Raw genomic sequence first — 12,613 nt, 5'->3', positions numbered from 1 at the left:
CAAAGATATCATATGGAACAAACAAGCAGCTCAAAATTGCAGAACATTCTATGGCGCAGACAAAATGAAATTATTCTGAAAAAATATATCAAAACAATATCTGTTATTAAGTCATTTGATGATATATAAAACAGTAAAAGAAACACAGGGTTAAGCCCTTTTATATTAATTTCCTTAATGCTCTGTTTTTATTGCCTAAGACTTATTTGAGGCATAAGAATCTTATAGCTGTAACAGTACCTCTACATTCATTTGACATTTATAATAATAGCTATCATTTATTAAGTTCCTATCTAATTTTAGATGCTTTACATACTCATTTTCATTTTATCCTTAACTGCATCACTAAGTGCTGCTCATATTTTATATAAGGAGACTGAGGCTTAAAGATATTAAGTACTCCTTCCAAAGTCACAAACTTAATAAGTATTGGAGGTATTCGATAAGTAGCATGGATTATATTAATGCTTGCAAAATTTTGTTTCCCTCCTTGTAGTTTTCGGTTCTATATCCCTCTCCTGATGAACTTAAGAGTAGGCGTGTACTTGCTTTGGCCAATGAAATAATGTCTGTTCACTTCTGAGCAGTAGCCATGTGTGCCACTGCCAAGCAGAAGTGTTAAGAGTCAGCATGGGCTGGTCACACTTCTTTTGCCTTTACCACAAGAGCAGTAATGCCCCAGTTAGGGACAGCTTCTTCAGCCTGGAGTAGATCGACCTTGGAGCAGAACAGCTAAGCATTTTGTAATGGACATGTAACGTGAGTGAGAAATACACTGTTGTTTGCCACTGATACTTGAGAGTCAGTTGTTGACACATCACATCCTGGCCTGGATTGATTTACTCAACAGAATCGACAAGTAGAAGTCACTTTGACCTGAGTCTACAGGCCTTTCCACAGCTGTTATATTAATTCCTCTTGAGTTGTTCGAGTATGAGCATCTGATATCTCCAACTTGATTAAAATCTTTTTAAAGGCAAATATAATGTATTATGTTTACACTTTCATATTTCTTTCCTCAAAACATTGCTCTACTCAAAGTATTTATGTGGTATCTGCTGTGAATGAATGAGATTATATTCATTTTCTTTCACTGGTGTTATTTTTTGTGTTTTTAATCTATGACCACCCATCAGCATATATGTCTTTCCTTCTCCGTGACCTTAAGTACATTAAGTATCGTCCTATGTTTTTTATCCCCCAAGGTGTCTTTATTCACCCTTGGCAGACACTAACTCTTGAAATGAAATAAACAGGATCTTTGGAATGGCATTGGAAAATATCATTTGTAATATTTCTACAACTTAGAAAAATCTCATATTTCTGTTGAGTTCCTGTAAAATTAATGCCCATTCAATTCTGGTTTGATTATTACCACTTCTATATTTTCGGATGCACAGTTCTCTTGTATTTTTTCTAGGCCTTTCTTCTAGTGCTTAGGTCTAGAGAAAAACTGGCACTTCTACAGTTAATTTCTTCTTCTTATATCTATATTTTGCTTTTTTAATATTTTGAGTGTTCTCTTAATAAAAAAAAAAACTTTAGCCAGCAAACACATAGGTTACTATATATCAAAGGAGATGTTAATATTTTTTAAAATAAACTTTTTAATTCTGAATAGCTTTAAATTTACAGAAAAATCACAAAGAAAGTACAGAGAGTTCCCATGTACTGCACGCATATACCCCCATTGTTAACATGTTTTGTGTAGTGCATTTGTTACAACTGATGAACTAACATTGACGCATTATTACTAATTAAATTCCACAAATTATTCAGGCTTCCTTAGTTTTTACCTAATTTCCTTTTTCTGTTCTAGGATCCCATCCAAGACCCCACACTACATTGAGAAGTCAAGTCTCCTTGGGTTCCTCTTGACTGTGACAGTTTCTCATGTTGCCCTTGTTTTTGATGACTTTTACAGTTTTGAGTAGCACTCAGCTATTTTGTAGAATAGCCTTCTATTCAGATTTGTCTGATGTTATTTTGTCGTGGTTAGATAGGGTTGTGGTTTATGGGAGGAAATCCTCAGAGATAAAGTGTCATTTTCATCACGTCATTTCGAGATTGCATACTATCAACATGACTGATCACTTTTGATGTGAACCTTGGTCACATGTCATAGGTAGCATCTATGGTGGAGACTTCTCCACCATAAAGTTAACTCTTCCCTGCTTTTGATACTGTACTCTTTTCCACCTTTCCATACTCTACTCCACTTCTCTATAAGCAGCACACACTTAAGGGGTGGGGAGTTAGGCTTCACCCCCTTGAGGGCAAAGCATCGACACAAATTATTTGGAATTCTTTCAAATGGGATATTTATCTTTTCTCCACAATTTACTTATTTATTCAATCACTTCTTTCAATCAATATGAACTCATGGATATTTACTTGTAACTTTGGATCATAATCCAATTCTACTTTATTTTCTTGCTCAAATTTTTCTATCTTTGGCCTTTGGAAGCTATTTCAGTTGACTCCTGTGTCCCTTTGATATATCCCATCATTGTAGTTCTCTTTTCTTTTTAATCAGTCCCTTACTTTCAGATGCTACAAGATGCTCCAGGCTCATCTTGTATATTTTCTTCCCAAATCCTAGAATCAGCCAATTTTTCAAGGAGGAGCCCTGGTTCCTTTTGCTGAAGAATGGTATTAGAAACCATGATCTGGGTGACATATGTGCTCATTGTCACTAGGGTGTTATTGCTTCTATATCCTTTCAGCTGACAAAGCAGGGAACAATATGTGTGTATACTAACCAGTATATATACATATATCTATAAATATTTCTATATGTAGCTATTTTTATCTATATTAAGCTAAACATGGGTTTTTATTGATGTCTCCAAATCTAATCCATTTCCACATAGGTCATTCTAGCCTTCTTCCTCTGCTTACCTGTAATTCTCCACTCCAACAGTGAGAAACCTAGTTCTTGCCATTGGCCATATGTTTACTTAATTGTTCAGTCCCAATATACATGTATAGCGGTATCAGAATTATGAATCCATACTCCCATGTGAAACAACTTTAACAACCATAATATATTGCTTATGTATAGTTCCTTTTGCCTTTAGTCTTGCAGACCCCACTCATTTCCAAGGTTACTTAGGTCAGCACATTTAGTCCTACCCCTTTCAGTGAACTTGTTTCATACTTTTGTAATACAGTTAGATTGTTTTGCTACCCTCTGCATTTCATCCTGGGATCTTCCAATATCCTAAATAATCCCTTAAAACTTGTATACTTAAGGTTCACTCATATGCTGCACAGTGTCATTTATCCACCAATATAGTATCATACAAAATGGTTTTACTGACTTAAAAATTTCCTATGCTTCATCTATTAAATCCTCTCCCCTTCCTCAAAACCTTGGCAAACACTGATCTTTTTACCATGGCTGTAGTTTTGCCTTTTCCATAATGATATATTCTTAGAATCATACAGTATATAATCTTTTCAGAATGACTTCTTTCAGTTAGAAACATGCATTTAAGATTCATCCATGTCTTTTCGTGGTTTGATAGCTCATTCTTAATAATATTATATGGAAGTACATTGCACAAATGTACCACAGTTTGTTTGTACATTCACCTATTGACGGACATCTTGGTTACTTCCAGTTTTCAGCAATTATGAATAAAGTTGCTATAGACATTCACACGCAGGTTTTTGTGTAGACGTAAGTTTTCAAATCAGTTGGATAAATACCCATGAGACTGACTGATGAATTGAATGGTAAGACTGTATTTAGTTTTGTGAGAAGCTGCCAAACTGTCTTCCAAAGTCGCTGTACCATTTTACATTCTCACCAGCAACAAGTGAGTGTTTCTGTTGTGCTACATCCTTGCCTGCAATCAGTATTGTCAGTATTTTGGATTTTAGCGAAATATTATTATTTAGTATGGAAGTTCTAGTTAGGAAGAAGCAGATATCAAGAATAGCCAAAGCCCTAACATTTTATACTATTTTTTTTCTGCTTCAAAGTAAAGTGCTTCAAAGTCAACTTCAGAATACTTTAACATTAGTTATTTTGGAAAACTCAACACAATTAATTAGTCATCTCTATGCTTGAATATAAATTTCATTATAAAAAGAAGCTAGAACCAAAGTTGCAACTATCAATTAGAGGAATATGCTTTAATTCATGCTATCAATAAGTCAAAAAATTAAAAATATAACAAACACAATCCAAAGTGTGTCATACGATTTGATATTTTGAACTGTTTATTTCAATAGGAGAATATCTACAACTTGTGGATTTTAGAGGATTCACACAGAAACCCACTTATTCCATGTTGCACTTTTACAAATATAGGAATAAAGGGTTATGACATAATAATCAGAAGTTTCTGTCAAATTATCCACACTATTTCATGTACACTGTGAAAAACATAAGCTAGAACAGTTGATAGTAAATGATCCTTTTATCACAGGACTGCTAGGTGATTTCTGTTCTACAGAATTAACTCCATGGAAGATATTGGATGAAGTTTTCTGTCAATAGTACCATATGTAGAGCTAATCAGTAGGAGAGGGATCCAAAAAAAGCATCATTTATATGGGTAAGCTAGTTTAAAAAACATTGTGTAGAACAAGTTAGCATTACACAGCATTAAGAAATGTACATAAAAATTGAAAAATAGAAACTCATTTCATGAATTTGTTTTTATAAAATCTGGATATAAAAAACAAACATATTTTATAAATGTATACACATTCATTGTATTCTGTTTGTTTTTCTTTTTTCTTTTTTTTTCTTTTCTTTTTTTTTTTTGTGAGGAAGATCAACCCTGAGCTAACATCCATGCTAATCCTCCTCTTTTTTGCTGAGGAAGACCGGCTCTGAGCTAACATCCATTGTCAATCCTCCTCCTTTTTTCCCCCCCCCCAAAGCCCCAGAAGATAGTTGTACGTCATAGCTGCACATCCTTCTAGTTGCTGTATGTGGGACGCGGCCTCAGCATGGCTGGAGAAGTGGTGCGTCGGTGCACGCCTGGGATCCAAACCCGGGCCGCCAGCAGCAGAGCGCGAGCACTTAACCGCTAAGCCACGGGGCCGGCCCCTGTATTCTGTTTGGTTTTAAAATTTTAAGTTCTTACAAAATTCTTACATGGTCTTAAACATAGGGGGCCTGTCTGCCTCTCATCCTGAATCTGTCTGGAATAATGCTATAAATAAATGGAAATCACATTTTTCTATATTCATAATTGCCTTGGCTCTAATTCATATTAATTCACACCTATTATGAAGTGTCAAATAATAAAGTCAAGAACAACTTATGAAAACGTCTGAATAAGTATGCACTTTAAAATGAGAAGAAAATGTTTCTATATGGTGACCTATATTCTACACAAAAAAAGACTTCGTATTTTGTGATTAAGACTCATTTAGGCAGAATAGAGATATTTAGATGCAAACCTCAGCTTCACTGAATGTATAACTGATGGTGTTTGCAACTGTCTTTTGTTTGAGACCCTATATCTAAGAAAAATAAAAGTCATCATGAAATTGCTGTTCAATGCTGTCTACTTCAGAACCACACACTTCTATAGTTTGCTAATAACCCTTCCATATTATACTGATCTGCAATTTTTGAAACCGTATTTTTAACCCAAGTAGTTGGCATAATTTCTAAAGCAATTGCTTTATTCTGGGAAATCTGGCTGCCACGATTAGTGGTTTGACGGCAGTATTTCCATACAAGTAAGTTCCCACTGATGTACTTGTGGTTTCACATATACCAAAAAGTATTCTATGATGAGTGCTGGATGGAAAAGATTGTTCATCTCACAATGATCTTTGTGGCCACATAGACATACCACAATCTGTATCAGTAATCTTGAAATTTTGGCAGTCATAAATATACATGATTCTTGCCAATATATATTCATTATTTATACTATTTTCTTTTGATGTTTTAGCCTTTAGCAAATGAAAGAAAAAGAAATACGTCTGTAAAACATTTCCAAAATTTTCATTGAATACTCCAAGCTACTTTAACAATTGGCTTAGACCAAATTCAGAATCACATTTCTAGAAACTTCAGTTCTGTGTATAAATGCATAAAAAAATAAAGACTTCTCTTGCTGGAAAGGGAGCATAGCCAGAGTGGAGGGGCAGCCAGGGTCCAGAAATTCCAATTGTCCCTTCAGAATATGTGCAGTAAGGCACATAAAAGGAGCAGTGGAGGACAAGAACTTATTTTTTCTTCCAGTCCATACCCACCCAGGAGAACAGACTCTAGTCAGCACAAAAGGACCTCGTCAGAGAAGCCTTTTAACATAAAGCATCTGTCTTAAGTATTGAAAATGTGACTTCAGTTTTCCTCTTAAATACCATCACAGCTGATCTTTTGAAACAGAGCTGAAGTTTCTCCCTGCTTGAAATTGCTCATTCTCATGAAGAACAATAATCAATTAACACATTTATTTTAATCTCACTTGGCCTTTCTTGAGAGCAAGCACATTCCAAAATAGCTCTGTGTGTTATTTAAATCCTAGTTACATTGTTTCATTTTACATCCTAAAAATGAATTCACTAGAGCAATTTTCCTGATGATTGTTAAAGAAAAAGATAAGTATTACATGCAAGTTAATATTACATATTATATAGGATGAAAACACTGTTGAACAGCCTTTAATATCTAAGATTCAAAATGATAAAACATGGTCATCCTTTTGCTTTTCCGTTTATTTTATTTTGTTAGTTGGTAGACAATTTTTAAGTATTGCTTTTTGGGACATTTTTGTCCAATTTTCCTTTGACCTTCTAATTTTTAGTTGGGGAACAGTGCGGGAAACAATCTGGTTTTGATGGAATCTCAAATTTTTGTAAGTGTGTGTGTGTTCTAAATAAACTCAACTAGGTCATATGACTCATGTGCTTTCCATGGTCTCATTGACTTTATTTTATGTCTACAAGCTTTTAATTAATTTTATTTGATCAGATAGACATTGTTGCATTGCTTCTTTTTAAAAAAATTAAACTGTTTGCTAACAAGGAGGTACTGCTTTAGGGTTTTTGGTAAAATAACTTGTAAAAGTTTGTACAGATTTGATCAATTTGCATAACAGAGATAAATACTCAAGCCCTTTGTGGTTTTCCAGGACAGCTGTTTTCTCTAGCTTCAGCGCTATGATTAAGGCTTCAGGAAGGGATGCAGAGTGATGAGATATACAATTGCTGCCTCTGGAATATTTAACAAGCAAGCTGGGGATTTTTATGTTCTCTGAATTTTCTTTTCTTTATAGGTGGAGCAAAAGAAAAACTTCACCAAAAAATCTACACGAAGGAGTATAACTCAACATATGTCAAAGGCAAGTTTTATTTGAAAACGTTTCGAGAAAGTATTCTAACATTCATGTTCTCACATATAAAGGCTTCGTTATAAAATCTAAGCACATACAAGCAGGTTCCTATAAAATCCAGAAACGTAACAAATTCTCTGTGAACCTAAATATTTCTCTCCATGTAAACATATTTAAGAACACTTGTGTTTTGATATTTCAAAATACTATTATCTTATTCATTCCAAGGTTTCTTTGCTGGCATTTTCAAGGTTTAATGTTTACTTGGAAACAGCAGAGCCTTTGAATTCCTTTGAGACAGACATCATTTATCTTGAAGTCAACCTGAAAATGTGGCAAGCCATTAATACTTTTGAAGAGAAGCATAGGCCCCATTTCTCCAACGTAAATACGCTCTGAGATCTGTCTTTCAATGTGTCCCTAGGAATAGGCAAGATTGAAAAAGGAGAGAATCTTAGAACCACGCTTGCCTCGCATTCAACTTTTCTATAAAGGGACAGACTTCCATACACGGATTTTGAGAAAATAAACAGACACAAAGGCCGGGACAGTTCTGTGGTCTCTGCTGTCTTCTTTTACAGGACTACTGCTGGACAGATGCCTATTTATCTAGGATCTGTTGATTCAATATTTATTTATCACTAATATGTAAATAAAAGATGAAATATGTGGTTTCTATGACAAATTTTTTTTTATCTTTGGTTTATTTGGAAGACTTTCTTCTTTTTTTATGCCAAGAATAGCTGATGTTCATGAACTTCATGAACCCCGTTACAGGACTTTTCCAAAGTCGAAGATCAGACTAGAGCTGTAACTGTAACTGTAACATCGTACAGTTTTAAATCTTACTTCAGTGGTTCCCTATAAATCAGACTGAGTTGTTCTAAAGCAAATGTAGTTTATATGAGTAATCTTTTTTTTAACTACTTAAAAATTCAAGTAATGTATGGTTTAGTAATTTTCAAACTCAAGCGATTCTAAGAAATATTTGTTTTGCTAATTGTCATTGATGGCAGGAAGTCATGAAACAAATGCCCAGCTTATCCTCCAGTATTTTCCTGTTTAATTCCTTTTATGTAGAAAAGATTAAAACTGTAGGCATTACCAGAAATTAAAGAGGAATCAACTGTAGAAATAGCTTTTTACATAATTGCATCATACGTATTACTCCCTAGCTTGCGAATGGTCCAAATAGTCTGAAAAATGAACAGGGCAAATATCTGTGCACAGCCACTTTGCCAAGTGTGGGTTAGCTGATATCTCTGAATATTTATGACTATCCCCACACTACCTGTCTCCTCCCATTCTCTGTACTACCTAGTGCAAATTAAGTTTTTTTCTTCAATTAAAGCAGATACCAAGAATAAAATAAATGAAGAACTGAATAGCTAAATGAAGTGAGAGTGTGTTTGTGTATGTGTGTGAGAGAAATTAGTATATTTGCCAAAATCCCTCCGCATACACTTCTCACATATACTTAGCTATATAATACCAATTATTAATGATACCAATAGTAAACAATTGATTTTCAAAAGTATATAAAAAGGCAAAGCGACACAAAGCACTGGAAAATAATAATTTTAAATTAGTCCCAGAGTTACATTAATTTTTTCCAACTATTAGTAGACTTAGACATAAAATTCTTTTATTTTTTTCTTTCAAAATGTAGCCAAGAAACAAACATCTTTCTTTGCAGGAAAGAACCAGTATCTGGATTATTTCCAGGCCATCCAGACAGCTATTTCAACTGGAACAAGAGACCTTTGGAACAGACTAGAACACAGCAGTCTGGCCAGACAGAGGGGAGGGAGTAGTCAACTGGGAAGGGCTCCAACATGTTCTTGTGAAATGTCACTTGAAGTAAGAGGACAATAAAAAGTTAAGGACAAATAAATGAACTTAAAAATACTTAAAACCAATAAAAACCGTGTGACCACAATATGGGATTCAAGGAAAGATACAGTTGAATCTTTAGCTATTATTCTTTAATAGACATGCTCAACAAATACAGTTCTTCACCCCCTTGAGTACAGGGAACGTCCTTTAATTATATAACATTCAACTTTGAATATTCACAGCCTCATTGAAGCTCAATAATCATTTGCTTTTCCTCCCTCAGTTGGGCCAGATTTCCTTAGTCTATGATTCTGTGGTGGTTGTTATATGCTCTTAGAGAATTGTCAAGATCTTTATTTAGTAAATTATTGCTGCAGGAAGATAAAAGTTAAAATAATAGTAAAGATTTCATCAGAGAAGACAGAGTGGTTATCTTCTAACATTTACGTGGAAGGCACATGATTCTTTTCTTTCACAGAGAGCCTACAAAGTTTTAGTTCACATAACTAGCAAGAAGCATGCTAAAGAATCATTCAACCTTTTACTGAAAGCTTATGGATAAAGCATTGTGCTTGGCACCAAAGAGGATACAAAAATGTCAAGGCAATACTTCCTTCAAGATTTTTGGAGAATAAACAGAGAATTTAAAAGAATTATTAAAAATATCTTAAAAAGATTTTCCAAGGAAGTATTTTATTGCTTTTTGCAAAATATATCAATCCTAAGTTGATAAAGTACAATTTACAGAGAAAATACTGTAGAATTTCAGAATGTCCTTTATAATAGAGAACTTAATTAGGCCTGGTATGTATTGGGGAATTCTTTTAAGACGATAACTCCTACATCTTTTGGCCAGGTAGAAGATGAAACCAGCAATATTTAACAGCTTTAATGCATGTTGCAAAGTGCCCATAGAGTTGTTTGCAAACTGGAAAGCTTGGTTCAATGAATTTTGATTGTGCATCTGAATGAATGCCAAAAATGTGGCTTAGGTAAATAAGTTTTTACAAATTTTTGGTTATACGGTTTTGGTGGTACTGTTAACTGACACAAAACCCAATGTTAGTGATATAGAAATAAGAAATTCAGCTATTTCAATTTATTGTGTAACACAGAAAATTTTGAAATGAGCCTTTAAATTCGACTCCTTAGATATGCCATCTTTTGAATATTATTTAACTATGATTTTGGGAGTAATGTGACTTAGAATCCATGAGCTAGAGTGAAAATAAATGAATCCAGAGAAAGGTAATGTCTTCTGCTATTGAAATATCATCCATAGTTCATAAAAATTCACTTGAAAGCAAGGAAATAAGACCATAAATTATTTTAGGAGGTGGTCTCCTCACTAGAGTAAGGGAATCCCACTTTGAATTCCAGAGAAAATATGTTTTAAGGGAGAGATTTCTAGAAGTGTATTACATTTGTACCTTAACATCATAAGATCAAGACATGGAGCAAGGGGATAAGAATCAAGGTTTGTGTCAAATTTATGAGAGGGGCATTGGAGGAGGAAGTTCTTGAGAAATTTGTCTGAGGTTATCTAGGAAGGAAAAGACACTAAAGTTAGGCCCTTCCGGCATGAGACAGAGGGGTCTGAGGGCAATACTAGGCACGCCCATCTCCACCGAGTGTTAGCTGCCTATAAAGGGTGTCGTTTAGGTGGAGTCTGAGATTTAGTTGTCAAAATATAGTTCAAGATTCTTCAAGTAATTTAACAGAGGCTGAAATCCAAAATCATGAATAAATATTGAATTTGGAACTATATATGGAAACATTGCAACAGAAAAATATTAACAGCCAGTTTCTTTTATGGTTCTGTTAAGAACATCAAAAAAAGTAAAAAAAAAAGTCAGTATTTAGAAATACAACAATGCAAAATCTATCAGAAATTCTACTGGAAACGAATTCTCATAACGTGACCAATGTTTTTTGAAAAAAATTCAAATCCAGAACATAAGAAACAAGAAGAGGTGAGGAAAATTATTGCCATTGGCCTATCTTGATAAGTCTCACACTAGATACCTGAGATTATAGACACTAGCCAGTGCTAGGTACCCAAATTTAAACATAAGTGTTCTTGGGGGAAGGTTTTGGTTCACACAGTACTTTAATACACATTGGTTTTTATTTATTAATTCACATATTTGCCTTACTTTTCCTTTATGACAAGAAGCTAACTGAAGGCAAGGATCTGGTCATCTTCAACTTAACAATGTCTGTTAGCAAACTTAGTAGATGTTTTCTTACCCACATAATACATGTTATTCATACAGAATGAGTAATAAATAAATTTTTTTGTATGGATTGATGAATCGTTCATTGGTGTGCAAAGGCTGTGCATGTGAGTCCCGTATGTCTTTAAAATACTTGACATTGTGTTTTGAATAGGTTAAAAACTTCCTCATGATATTCCAGTTAGTCACATCTCAAGTCCTATGATCAAGTCCACAGTTTTAAGACTATCAGCCAAGACACACTTTGTATTATTATTAGGCTAAAAAGACTCTCAATTTTGAAAAGAGATATTTACATAATACACTTATTGCACCAGATGCTTCTTGTGAAAGGAACCAAATTATGACCTCTCTCACCAGCAGGATCAAGTCCACTGTTTTCACAACTGAATGATATTTGCTCATAAAGTTAAAATGTGTGTGGGCTGTAAAAAATGAAATTAAAGCCCTTCCTTCCTTCCTTTCTTCCTTCCTTCTTTGTCTCTCTTTCTCTCTCTTTTTCTTTTGACTCCATTTTATGACCAGGAAAATTTGTTATGTAATTTGTTCCAGAATGTGTCTAAATTAATTAGAGATTATTGAATGAATAAATTATACAATTTATTTAAAATCATTTATTCTTGGCAAAATCAAACATATCATTGAGTTTACATAGAAATACAATTTTCAACTGGATCTTCAAAAAAATGCACTGGTGAAATAAATGTTCATAATTAATGACCAATTATGTATTATTTAATCATGCCAGTAGCAGAATTGATTACCATTAAAAATTGGTAAAGTAACATATCTTAAATGTGCAAATACCATTTTAGTATACTCTATTGTGTTAACCATAAATGGCCACTAAATATATACCTATTACATAAAGCTTTTTAAAGTACAATAAAAATACAAATTCTATCTGTTAAAAAAAGCCATTGATATGGCTTCTAAACATCCTCATTATACAAATTCCAAAATACTATATGACAAACAAAATTATAAAGACTCTTCTTTATGAAACATTTACTACCTTCTAATTAAGGTACAACTTAGCAGATAATAGAAAACAAACAAGAAGGCTTATATATACCATAGAACATTATGAAGATACATACAAATATAATATTGCATAAGCATATTTGATTTCATTTCCTAGTGAAAATGTACCTTTATCACTTGATGAAATTTTCCACGAGTAAAAGAAAAATCTTTTTTTGAGATCTACCTCCCATCTAAGCTCAC

General features: G+C 33.8%; 1 long non-coding RNA gene across 1 annotated transcript in view; it reads left to right on the top strand.

Annotated features, from left to right (window-relative positions):
* Nucleotides 1–12,613, top strand: part of LOC131410895 (uncharacterized) — a 37,793-nt gene that overhangs the window by 17,949 nt on the left and 7,231 nt on the right. Inside the window, exon 2 of the long non-coding RNA XR_009221432.1 lies at nt 7,257–7,326. This is a non-coding gene — a long non-coding RNA (uncharacterized LOC131410895). The remainder of the gene's footprint in view (nt 1–7,256; nt 7,327–12,613) is intronic.

This window comes from Diceros bicornis, chromosome 10, assembly GCF_020826845.1.
Source record: "Diceros bicornis minor isolate mBicDic1 chromosome 10, mDicBic1.mat.cur, whole genome shotgun sequence".
NCBI classification, from domain to species: domain Eukaryota; kingdom Metazoa; phylum Chordata; class Mammalia; order Perissodactyla; family Rhinocerotidae; genus Diceros; species Diceros bicornis.
The sequence above is the reverse complement of the archived record's forward strand: the minus strand, read 5'-3'. Positions and strand labels throughout refer to the sequence as shown.